The sequence below is a fragment of the Capsicum annuum genome, chromosome 12 (assembly GCF_002878395.1).
Source record: "Capsicum annuum cultivar UCD-10X-F1 chromosome 12, UCD10Xv1.1, whole genome shotgun sequence".
In the NCBI taxonomy this organism is placed as follows: domain Eukaryota; kingdom Viridiplantae; phylum Streptophyta; class Magnoliopsida; order Solanales; family Solanaceae; genus Capsicum; species Capsicum annuum.
In genome coordinates this window covers 78,289,260-78,302,624 of record NC_061122.1, presented here as the reverse complement: position 1 = coordinate 78,302,624, position 13,365 = coordinate 78,289,260, and the positions used below count along the sequence as shown (strand labels likewise).

General features: G+C 30.8%; 1 long non-coding RNA gene and 1 pseudogene across 1 annotated transcript; both read left to right on the top strand.

Annotated features, from left to right (window-relative positions):
* Window positions 1-261: 261 nt before the first annotated feature.
* On the top strand, window positions 262-7,271 carry LOC124889794. Its single transcript, XR_007048675.1, has 4 exons — window positions 262-662; window positions 1,647-1,726; window positions 5,775-5,857; window positions 6,767-7,271. It is a non-coding gene; the product is annotated as an uncharacterized LOC124889794 (long non-coding RNA).
* Window positions 7,272-8,900: 1,629 nt separating this feature from the next.
* LOC107849132 lies at window positions 8,901-10,084 on the top strand (annotated as a pseudogene).
* The last annotated feature ends 3,281 nt before the right edge of the window (window positions 10,085-13,365 follow it).

Sequence of the window (13,365 nt, the reverse complement as noted above, 5' to 3'; positions counted from 1 at the left end):
CGGTTACAACAGATAACATAAAGTTTGATTCTAATACTACAACTTAATAATATAATTGTTGCCACTGATTTATAACCGTTGCAATAGGCATCCATATTAAGAATCCTTGTCATAATAGAGTCTATGGCAACACTTATTTATTAAATGCAACAATTATTAAATGCCTTCAATTTATTAAATCCCTCCATTTTTCAGGTTTTTTTTTTTTGTAAACTCGCTAAAACCAAAAGGTGGAATTAGTCTTTTCTGCCTTTTATTTTGTACACTTACAAAACCAAAAAGACAAGAACATCATTACAACAAACTATACCCTAATTTTCTCTCCAATTTCTCTCACAGTATTCGGCAAATTTCTTCTAAAACAATAAATAAATTATCTCAAATTGCCGCTCAAGATGAGATTGCTGAAAAAAGCTTAAGAAAATGGAAAAATTGCCGCTTAAATTTCTCTCAATTTCTTTAGAAGTTTGTATGCTGTCATTCGGCACCTTAAGAAGCTTAAAGAGAGGTTCAAATTATTGAAATTTCTGAGAAAATATTAGGGGTTTGAGAAAATCTGAGAAAATTTGAATTTTGGGGGTTTCTTTGAATCTATCATGTCTGAAAAATTCTAGGGTTTGTGTTCAATCGGTGATATTTTAAGTGATGAAACAACTTTAAAGGTTAGTATATTTGAATTTTCTTACCATTATTGTTGATTTCCTATTGAAAAATCTTTGATCTGTTCTCTCTTTAGTCACTAAAGATTCATATATTTGTTGAAAACTTTATGGGATTTTTGTTGAAAATGGAAAAATTATAGTTGTGAGCTTCTCATTTCTCAAAAACACATAGTAATTACACTTCAGAACATTATAAAGATTCCATTTTTACACCCCAAGAAGTAAGAAAAGTGAAAAAGTTTTGATCTTTACTCTCTTTAGTCATTCAAGATTCATATATTTGTTGGTTTTTTGTCAAGATAAATGTAGAAAATTATAGTTATTGTTAATTGTGAGCTTAAAGCTTGTGGTGTAGTGTAGTTTTATTCAAAGGGTATTTTTGTGCTGACAATAGTTCTCTGTTTAGTGTAGTTTTGATTTTATGGTGACAACAATTTCTGTTTGCTGAGAAAATAGAGGGCAAATGAAAGTAATAAACTAAAAAAAATGTTAAAGTCCGATTGTCCTTTTATTGTTCAATACTTCAGCTACTGTAATACTATGAACTGAGTTTCATTGATTCTATTGTGTTTTAGTTCTTTTTTTTACTAAACAAAACTGCTATCTTTCTTAACGTATGGACTAAAATTTCAGCTATAGGAAGAACTTATGTAATAATAGTTGTTAAGACAAGATCATCAACTCACCTTAATGTACCCTCACTATATCAAAGTAACAACTAAAGGGGCAATGTCTAATATAGCAGTTGCATAAAGGAACTTATAAGTTGAATTGCTAGATGGAAATAGAGAAGTGAAAAGTAATAAATATATTTGTGTGAAATTCATAACATTTTTTCTGGAGTATTTTAGTAATTTTAAGTTTTTTGTGTTCATGCTTTTAGGGTTGTCTGATTTTGAATTGACTAATTTCTATTAGATGATGCCTTAATAAGAAGCATAGTTTTGTTTATGGCCTTATTATCATTTACCTCATTGTTGGTAGGCATTGTGAGTTTGTTCAGTCTCTGCCTAAGGAAGAAATCGAAGTGGAGGAAATCTATAGCAGGATATTTTTATTGTATGGTATATTTTTTTATTCAAATTCTCTTAATAAAAGGCCACCTTGAACTTTTTGCCGATTCTTATACATTTGCTCATCCTTTTATTAGTTTAAATAAAAAAATTATATATCTCAAATAAGTTTCATATGCCACACCAATTTGTGGATTCTAGCAACATGCTTTAAAATACTTTGTACTTACCTAAATTACTCTATGCCCTATACTTTGTTTGATTTTGGCATGAAATTTTGGAGTTGTAGTGTAGTAGAGTAGTATATTTCGATAGAATATCTTGTTGCTAAAGAGATGCAATTTTTTACTTCATTGATTATGTTTGAATCTTTTCTTAATTTTTGGTTACATATTGCAAAAGAGATCTAAATAATGGCTTCATATTTTAGGTTTTCATCTACGTGAACATTAATATTTGTTCTTTTATTTTAATAGGATTTTAATGGATAATGATGATAGAAGTTGGATGTACTATCATAGATGGTAAGATAAGTATGAACATAGAGTTAAATATTTTCTTGATAAGGCTTTTAAAGTAGCTTCTAAAGGAAATGAGATATTATGCCCTTGTGCAAAGGGCATGAATCGCTATTGGCATTATAGAAATGTGGTGGAAAATCACATATTTGATGAAGGGTTTGTTTTTGATTACACCAAATGGAATTTTCATAGAGAAGGGATTTCCTCGAGAAATACACCTCATTCAATCAATGATGATAAATCTTGTAATTTGCATGATGATATTGATGGACTACTTTATGATATATTTAGAAATGTTGATGCTAAGTTAGGGCATAAAAATGGAGTGGGAGAGGGACTACCCAAAGATGCAAAGAATTTTTTTAAACTATTGGAGGAAGGGAAGCAACAATTATATTCGGGATGTGAAAATTTCTCTAAATTGAGTTTCACCATTCGGTTGTACTTGTTTAAATCCTTGCATGGATTGAGTAATGTAGCCTTTTCTGACCTGCTAGATTTGCTGAAAGAGGCATTTCCCTTAGCTCAACTATAAGATTATTTCAACAAAGCGATAAAGGTGATAAGTTCTTTAGGTCTGCATTATGAAAAAATACATTCTTTCCCTAATGATTGCATGTTGTTTTGGAAGGAAAATGAGAACGTAGATAATTGCCCTATTTGTGGGTCTTCTAGATGGAAAAGTGTTGGTAACTCCTTAATAAATCCAAGTTCAAAAATTTCTGCAAAGGTTTTAAGGTATTTCCCTTTAAAGCCTAGGATTTGAAGGTTATTCATGTTTCCTAAAACTGTTGTTCCAATGAGATGGCATGCTAATGATTTACGAAAACATGGGAATATAAGGCATCCTGTTGATGGAGAAGCATGGAAGAGTTTTCATAGTTTGTACCACGACTTCTCAAAAGATTCTCGTAATATTAGGCTTGGTCTCGCAAGTGATGGTTTCAACCTATTTCGAACGATGAGTATTTTTCATAGCACATGGCTGGTTATGTTGATGAACTATAATTTATCGCCATGGATTTGCATGAAGTCAGAGTATCTTATCTTGTCAATGATTATTCGAGGTCCAACCTCTCCTGGAAATGATATACATGTATTCCTTCAACCATTAATTGAAGAATTGAATGAACTATGGGAACATAGAATGGAAACATATGATGCTGAAACAAGCCAAACATTTCGAATGTGAGCAACCTTATTATGGACAGTTAGTGATTTTTCGGCATTAGCATCGCTTTTGGATGGAACACCAAGGGAAAATTGGTATGCCCCACTTGTAATTATGAGACATGCTCTGAGTATCTCAAACATAACCATAAGATGTGTTACTTGGGTCATCGTAGATTTTTGCCTCCTGATCATCCTTTTTAAAAATATAAGAAGTCATTTAATGGAAAGGAGGAGCATAGATCTGTCCCTACACTTTTGTCAGGTATACAAGTACTTGAAGATCTACAGAATTTCAATAACACTTTTGGTAAGGGTAAAAAAAAGGTCTCGAGATAATCAAGGCTTGTGGAAGAAAAGATCCATTTTTTTTGAATTGTCATATTGGCTACATAAAAAATTTAGCCATAATCTAAATCCTATACACATAGTAAAAAATATATGTGATAGTTTGCTTGGGACATTATTGGAGATAGATGGAAAGTTAAAGGATCATATAAATTCTTGCTATGACTTACAAGAAATGGGGATACGAAAAGAGCTACAACCAAAACACAATGATGATTGAAGTGTAAGTGTAGCTGAATCTAGTTTCTTTATTAAACCAAAACAAAAAAATTATTTTGCAGCGTCATGAAAAATGCCAAATTACCAAAAGGGTGTGCTCCAAATATATCGGACCGTGTGCATGTGAATGAGATGAAAATATATGAGTATAGGAGTGATGATGCTCATATTATATTGCATTATCTGCTCTAGATTGCTGTTATAAAAGTGTTACCCAAGAATGTTTCACTGTCCTTGATTAGACTGGGTCATTTCTTTTGAGCGATCTGTAGTACGGTTATAAGGAGGGGAGATCTTGAAAAATTGGAGTCTGAAATTGTTGAAATAAATTTTGAACTTAAAAAAAATTTCATCCAACATATTTTGATATAATGATTCATTTGCCTATTCATTTAGTGAATGAAATTAAGCTTGGGGGCCCTATTCATTTACGTTCGATGTATCCCATTGATAGGAAATTATGTAAGTTGAAGGCATATGTTCATAATCGATCTTGTCCTGAAGCATCAATAGCAGAGGAGATTTTGGTAGAAAAATGTTTGACTGTTTGTTCAAGATACCTACATGATGGTGTGAAAAGAAGATTTAGCAGGTATACATCTGAGGATCAAGCTGAGGATAATAAAGGTGTTCTGAATATGTCACCTATATTTCCTAAGATATGTCATACAATTGGATGTGAGAAGAAAAAAGATTTTACTTTTTTGATGGATTCATAGTTACGATATAAAGCACATCAGTATGTCCTATTCAACACCAGAGATGAGCAAGTGGAAAAGTTTATTGAGTAAGACAAATTATAGAACTAGTACTTATATTTTAAATATCATTTAATTTCATATATAAAGTCGTCATTATTAAATATATCATGATTGCATGGAACATAAGAATTTAATGAGTAATGATACTAGATCGAGTGCTTAGTTAAGAGAAAAGAATCATAGTCAGGAATTCAACAATTGGTTTGAAGAGAAAGTTAGAAATGTTGAAATTCCCAATTATTTGCTTAGGCTGGATAAAGGGTCTAATTGGGTGGCTAAGAGATATACTGCATATTGGGTTAATGGATATCGATTTCATAATAAAGATCGAGATGCCCCTTGCAAGACTCAAAATAGTGGAGTGAGCTTATCAGCAACAATTGATAATTTTGCTAGTGCTAGGGACAAAAATCTAATTGGCCAAGAAGTTGTTTATAATGGAGTTATTAACAATATCATTGAGATTAATTATTATGGTTGTTTTAGTGTTGTATTGTTTAGATGTGATTGGTTTCATAATAAAGTAGATGAATATGGATTAACTCGTGTATACTTTGACAGATTATTTAGTATAGATGATCCTTTTATATTGGCATTGCAAGTTCATCAAGTTTTCCACGTGGAGGATCCAGTTAAAAAGGGGGTTTACTATTTAAGAAATAAAGTTACTATTGATTTTTATGATTTAGTGGAGGAGAATTCTTCAAATATTGGAGAAACATTTTGGAGGGAGCCTAATAATGAAATTGGTTCTTCAAGTAGATTGTATAATGAAGACATAAGCTTTTTAAGAGAAGATGCACCCGTTAATATTGTTGATATTCCTTCTAATACACAAGATTTAGAAGATACAACTATAGAAATATTGGATGAGGGGGATGAGACTGATTATACTGATTGGGATTGGATGGAGGCAGATGATTAAAGGATAATTTTTGAATTTTCTTACTATTGTAAATTTTTTTCAAGTGAGTGATAAATATCCTTTTAAAAGCATTTTATAATTGTTCTTGTTTATATCTAGTTAATTATTTTTCATTTTTACTTAGAATCTTATTTTAAGTTGCTTCAAATTTATAGGTTTTTCAATACTCTGATTTGAACAAAGCTAGTGGACAAGGGAGTAGTAACTTCACTATCGATAGATTTGCGGCGCACATAAGGTATGTTATGTTCTTTTCCTAATTAAGGGTTTAAGTGCCTGCAAGTTTCAAGTTTTGAATGTCCTTTTTTGTGAACTCAAGTTCCTATGTGGATTGATGTACTTCTAGAGTAACTAGACGTTCACGCTTCAGAAATTTATGTAGTATAAGATAGTAGAGCTTACCTATTGTGTTTAAATATTGAGTTGGTTTTAGCAAAGTTGTTATCATTGATGATCTTTCTAGTAACCTTACTTTGTCATGCAACACAGTGTTAAGATCTGAAATTGCTTGGAGAGATGACCTATGTTGTTCTACATACCTGATTAGATCCATTTTATTTATAGATTCTCTTATCTAAGGCATGTTCATTGTTAAGGACTTCCTTTTAACACTTTCTTTCCAATATGAAGTGACTACCGACTAAAGAGATGTTAATTGTCTATAACAGAAATGGTTTTAACTTTTACTTACTATATATAAACTGATCTCTGCCCAGGTTCTACCCTATAACTTAACTGATATCAGCTGCTATAGTGTATCATAACTAAAACTGAAGTTGCAATAATTGATCTATAATAGATCTCTGCCCAGATTTTAACTATATGTTAAATGATCTCTGCCTAGGTTCAACAAAACTATGTGTCAACACAGTTTGTAGTTCAATGTCTAATGTATGTCAACTTTCTTTGACAGAATGGGATTGAGATAAGACTATACTACTTTCTTTGATAGTTTGGTCTCTTCATTGTTCTAATAGTCCTATACTATAATTTCCTTATTCACCTTTATTCATGGGGTTCTTGCTTGGTAGCCTAGTTCTTGGTCTGTTAAGTGACACGATTGGTCGAAAAATCATGCTGTTTTTCATTTTAATTATTGACTAAGTTATATTTAATTAAATTCTTTCTCATGGATTTTATTTATAAGTTGAAATGGAGAAAATACAAACTCAAGAAATAGAAGATGGTACTGAGCCAGTTGATGTATTTGCATCAATCATGGGACCTGAGCATCCAAATTTTGTAAGATTATATGGGTGTGGAGTTACCAAGACATCGTTGAAAGAAAATGTGGAAAATCCTGCATCCTCTAATGATGAGCTGCTGCAACAAAAAATGAAAGAAATAGAAAAGAGGATGAAATAAAGAATGATAGAAAAATTCATGGAAGAAAAGGGTACAATGCAACAATAAATTGAAATTAACATCATAGAAAGACTTTAACACATTAACCCTGATCTACAACTTGACCCTGACCTGCTTGCATTTTGTGCTCGTTCTTGATCATTAGAACAAACTGAAGATTAGTATTTATTCTACTTTTTTGCCTTGTTTTCTTCTTCATAATATTGAAGACTACAAGTTTCTATCTCTTTTGTAATCTTGTTAACATTATGTTGTTGAATCTAAAGTCTAGTGAAGCCGTGTGGGGCTCTTTCAATTAACTAGCATTGTTGCCTTGTTATTCATCTCATTTTTATGTTCAAAACACAAATGCAAAGTCTAGTGAAGCCGTGTGAGGCCTATTTCGATTCACTAGTATTGTTTCCTTGTTAGTTAACTCATTTTCTTGTTCAAAACACAAACTTAAAGTCTAGTGAAGCCATGTGAGGCCTATTTCGATTCACTAGAAACTTATTGTTCATTTTATTGTTCTTGTGTTGGTTGGATTCTCTTGATACAAGACAAATAGTCGTTCTATTGAAGAAAGAAAAAAATGTTTATAGGAATTTTTTTTTTTAAAAAAAATTGGATTTAATTAAAAAATGGTCGTTGGGCCATTATAGCTATTGGGCCAAATGGATATATGACCGTTGGGCCCAACGGATATATGACCACTGGGAGTCTAATTAAAATATTTTTTTAAACCTAAAAAAATTTCTATAAATACCCTACACTTTCAAATCATGTTCCATACAATTTTTAAGTGACGTATAGTTACTATTAGGGGTGAACATAGGTCGGATTGGTTTGGTTTTCTATTGAAAAAAAACAAACCAATAATGTGGGTTTGTTAAAACTATAAACCAAATCAAGCCAACATAAAATCGGTTTTTTTTATTTAGGTTTTAGTCGGTTCTTTCGGTTTATTCGATTTTTCTTTTATAATATTTATTTTTGACAATTATATTGTGATTGAAGTTTAGATCAGGTATGTTTTCACTCATGCGCTAATGAAAAACCACAATTATGAAAAATTGAGGAGCCAAAAAACTCTCTTGAAACTAAAACAAAAGATAAGAGTGAAAAGTTTAGGTTTTAAGTTTATATTGGATTTTGGATCATTTTATTAGAAATTAATGAATGAATATTACCACTTAAAGGCCCAAATATGAATATATATATATATATATATACACACACACACACATCTACTTTCTAAATACTGAAAATTAATAAAACTAATTGAAAAGTATTTAAAAAGTAGATTATAATTAATATTTTATCTATAAAAAGTTAAATTATATACATGCATATATACATCTATATCTATAATATATTAAAAATGTGAATATCCTTAGAAAAGTGAATTAAACTTTTTGTCCTTCCTTGAAATCCTTGCTTTAAACAAAATCGTCCTTTTCACTATTTCATCCTAATATTTAAACAAAACCGTCTTTTTCACTATTTCTTCCTAATATTTAAGAGTTAAAAATTAATTAAATGTATTTATAGTAAAAAAAATTCCTTATCAGAAGACATCAGAATTTCTATATCTTTTTACAATTTAAGAATTAAAATTTAATTAAATATATTTATGGTAACTCTTTCCTTATTTGAAGTCATACAACTGATACATTTTTTATTAGTTTAAGAATTCTAAATCAACTAAATTTGATTTTAAAAAGATTTAAAAAATTTAAAAATAAATATAAAACTATTAGAATAATAAAAAATTAAAAAGTTCTAGATTTTTAAATATTTTAAGTACGTAATAGAATGTAATCAATAAATTTGTAAAGATTTGACTTTAAAAATAAGAAACGATTTTATATATATATATATATATATATATATATATATATATAATAATAATCATAAGACAAATATGGTTTAAATTAATGCGTCGCTTTTATCTTGTGACAACAAAGGAAAGAGGTACACAAATGTAAAAGTGATACCATCAACCACTTGGAATTGGAAAACATATATATGTATATGTTTATGTTTACATTATTACATTAAAGTGTAAAAGATTTTTGAAAAGTGATTTGAACTTTTACACTTTATTAAAAATCTCCACAATAGATAAAATTATTTAATTTTAAATAATCAAACATTACACGTGCGAGGCAGGTGCGACTAAACTAGTATATATATATACACACACATACACACACACACATATATATACACACATATATATACATACGCACACACACGTATATATATATATTATGTTGGTTTTATTTGGGTTCGGTTTGATTTGTTTTTGGTTAACACCAAACCAAACCAAGAATGGTTGTTTTTTTTTTTCAAACGCCAAACCAACCAAACCAAACCATAAGTCATTTTTTTCTTGGTTTGGTTCTTCAGTTTGGTTTGACTTGATGGCTTGGTCTATACACCTCGAGCTACTATAGAGAAAAAAGTAGAAAAACTTTAAGAAAATGGAAATGGAAAGTGATGTTATAGTGTAAAAATTCAAGGGATTTGTGTGTTTCATGGTAGTAGTCAAGGGAATAAAATTAGTTATCAAGATGCTGCTACTGAGCTAGCCAAAGAATTGGTCTCAAGAAACATTTATTTGGTTTATTGAGGGCATAGCATAGGCCTAATGGGTTTAGTTTCATAAGCAGTTCAGGATAGTGGTAGGCATATTATTGGAGTTATTCCCAAGACACTAATGCCTAAAGAGTTAACTGGTAAAACAGTAGGAGAAGTAAAGGTAGTTGCAGATATGCATCAAAGAAAACCAGAAATGGCTAGGAACTTTGTTGCTTTTATTGCTTTACCAGGTGGTTATGGCACACTTGATGAGCTACTTGAAGTAATTAGTTGGGTACAACTTGGCATCCACGATAAGCCGGTAGGATTACTGAATGTAGATGGATATTATAATTTATTAGTGTCATTTATTAACAAAGCTGTGTAGGAAGGCTTCATAAGTCCTAATGCTTGCCAAATCATCGTATCTTCACCAACAGCAATAGAGCTTGTTGAGAAACTCGAGGAATATGATCCTGGTCATGAAAGAGTTGCTTCAAAGTTGAACTGGGAGACGCAGCAGCAGCTTGTTAGATAGTTTGGTCTTGTTAGATTGTTTGGTGGATGTTTTAGTATAAGTAATATACTTATCAGTTAATAAACGGACTAAGTAATATACTTACTATAAGTGATATACTTATCTACTATTCCTAGTATGTATGTACGCCCACTTTCTGATATAAATTTGCACTCGAAATTTATTTTTGTTTTGCTGTCTAGCTCTAGTAGTACGTAATTATCCTCCAAGAACTGCAGTTCTTCTACTCCTGCTTGTAACTCTACAAATCTCTAGTATTATATATATAAAAATCTCTTTCAACCAAAAAAAAACACAATAGTATCAATTGTGAATGGATATATATTCGATGATAATTTTGAAATTTTTTTCTAAATTATAACATAAAATTGTGAGTGGATACTTACAATAAATTCATAGTTGTGAAATTCTACATTAGCAAAAGTAGACAGTAATGAAATGCATGAATTTGCAAGAAAGTTTTAGGCAACTTAGTATGGTGGACTGGGTGTAACTACTTGCAATTTCATTTTGATAAAATTTTGTGAAGTGGCTTTATTGGTTACTATTTTTCTTCTTGTGGCAGTTGCTTTTGAAAAAAGTCATGTTCCCTTGACAAAAAATATTAAAAAATATTAGTTTGATGAGAATATTCCTAAAGATTAACGGTATGATTTTTTTTAGGTGGAGAAAATGAAGAAGAGAATGAGGAGAACATTGAAGAACGTTAAAGAAGATTTTAGATGGTTTTTATAACTTGTTCTATGATATTTTTGAAATCGACAAAACATTGAAACTTATGTCAATAGTTTATGGATATTAGCTACTATAGCAAGCTTAGATTTTGGATATACAATTTTAATGAACATTGATAACGTACTGTTTTGTAATTCTATATCTTGTATCATGTATTTGAGTTTATTGGTATTTATTATTAGTTTGTCATTGCAGGGCTACATATTTTTTTAGCATATTAAATTGTTGCAATAACAACTTAGAACCGTTGCTATAGAAAATTTAAATAAAGTATTAAGGCTATAGCAACACCTTGTAAATGTTATGATAGCTCATTCAAAATATTGCAATAATATAATTAACTGTTGATATAGAATTAAAAAACCATCGCAAAAGACCCTATGACAATAACTTTAAAACCATTGCTATAAAGTTTATATGTTACAAAAACAACTGTAGCATTAACGATAAAACTACTGCAATAGTATCAACGGGGTTGTGTAATATAATTATATAACTATTGCAATAGATATAAAAACCGTTGCATAAAACTCTTTGACAACAGTTTATTTCATTGCAATTGATGTAAAATAAGTGTTGCGGTAGTGATGGTAAAAACCATTGCTACAGCTATATATTGTAATAGTTTGTGAAACCGTTACAAAAACCATAGCAGTAGAGTTATCGCCATGAGAAGTGATAAAACGGTTTGTTAACCGTCGCAATACCTCTACAGCAATAGTTTACTCATCTACTGCAACGGTTTTGCCTGTGTTGCCATAGACCATATTTATGGTAGTGTATGTACAACCTCTTGCATATGTGGATTCAATCCATTCTAATTCTCAATGCTAGGCATATATTTTGTCTTAAGCTGAATTTTGTAAGTGTAAATTATTGGTAGAATTCTAAGTATGTCAAAATAGTCCAACCATACCCCTCTTAAACCTCGACAAAACCAATACTAAGGCCTCAACCTAATAGTGCAAGGGATGATGAATGCTCTAGGATCTTTCATATTTTAAAATAAATACGAAGAGGCAATAGCACTACAATGGTACAAATTATTTGCAGGCTAAAAATTATCGTCCTCTTCTTGGTTACCAAATCTTTCATAAATTTTGCATAACCAGGAATCTAGTTTAGAGCTTCCATAAAAGGGGATGTTCACAAAAAAAATCCTTTAACATAGAAATAAACTTCTATATTTCCTTTTATTTGGAGTTTTCTTTTAATCTTTGAGGGAAATGTAGATAAGGTTGGGGAATGGGCTTTATTGGTATGAACTCCTTACCCTTTCCATTGTCAATGTCAGCTCTTTTGTTGTAACTATAAGCTTCTAAGATGCCTCAACCTTTATTACCAACTTTCCTATTTTATCTTTGTCCATATCACTAATGTCGATAAGGTCATTACTCATGCCATCAACCACAAGCATAGATGGATAAATAATGGACTTACCACTCTAAGTAGTAATAGTAGACAATGACTATTGTTCTTTGCATTCTGAATAGTATTTCTAAGAAGAGTCCCTAGTTGATGCATACAACTCTATCTTTTGGCTCAATCCCAGAATATTTACCTTAATTTCCTTAAGGAAACTCTTTTGGCTTTTTGAGCCATTTACAAAGAAACACTTTATTTCTCTAACTCCTAGACTCAGCATCCCAATTCCCAGGTGAAACATAAAGGCCAGTGTATCCTTGTAATCATTTTTCCTCCTTCAGCCACCATCACACTCTTAGCCCCTATCTTTAAACATGTTTGTATAAAAGTTCTGACATTGATTCGCTTATCTCGAGTTCCAAATAACTTAATTATACCTTTGGCATTTGGCTTGAAAGACCACTATCTTTCTATCAAAATACTTAGCTTTTTCCTTAAAATATGACTCATTATATCTATAAGCCTTAACTCCTAAACCTACTGAATTTACCTTTTCTTCTCCAACTACTACAATATCTTTTATAATAAAACCAATCTGAGTCCCCAGTTGTTCCGCCACTTAATCCATCATATCATCTAATGATCACTGCTCATTGTAGGTATAAATTTCATAAGTATCGATTAATCTATCCACCTCCTAAGTATTCTATCCACAATCAATTTCTGTGATATGGTGTAAGATCTTAGAAGTATGCTCCAAGCTAAGACTTATAAAGGATCCACCTATGATAGTATCTACTACATCCTTAGTATTAGAATTCAAGGACTTGTAGAATCTCTCAAGCAAGTTTCTACCTGTGATCCTACATTGGGAACATTCTGCATCTTCTTCTTAAACCTCAACCATATGTCTCATATAGTTCCTCTAAATGTAACTATCTAAAATTATAAATTTTATTCTTTATTTTCATCAGTCTAGAGGAAGAGAAAATTTTTTCCAAGAATTATGTCCTTAAGTCGTTCTAAGTGGCGATACATGCATGAGGTAACTCTCCTAACCACAAAGTTGCCTCCCCTATTAGAGGGAATGGGAATAAACTTCATTGTATGGCATCTTGACTTAATATGAAAAGATTATATTAAGTTAATATCCCAATGAAACTCATTATATACTTGTTTTT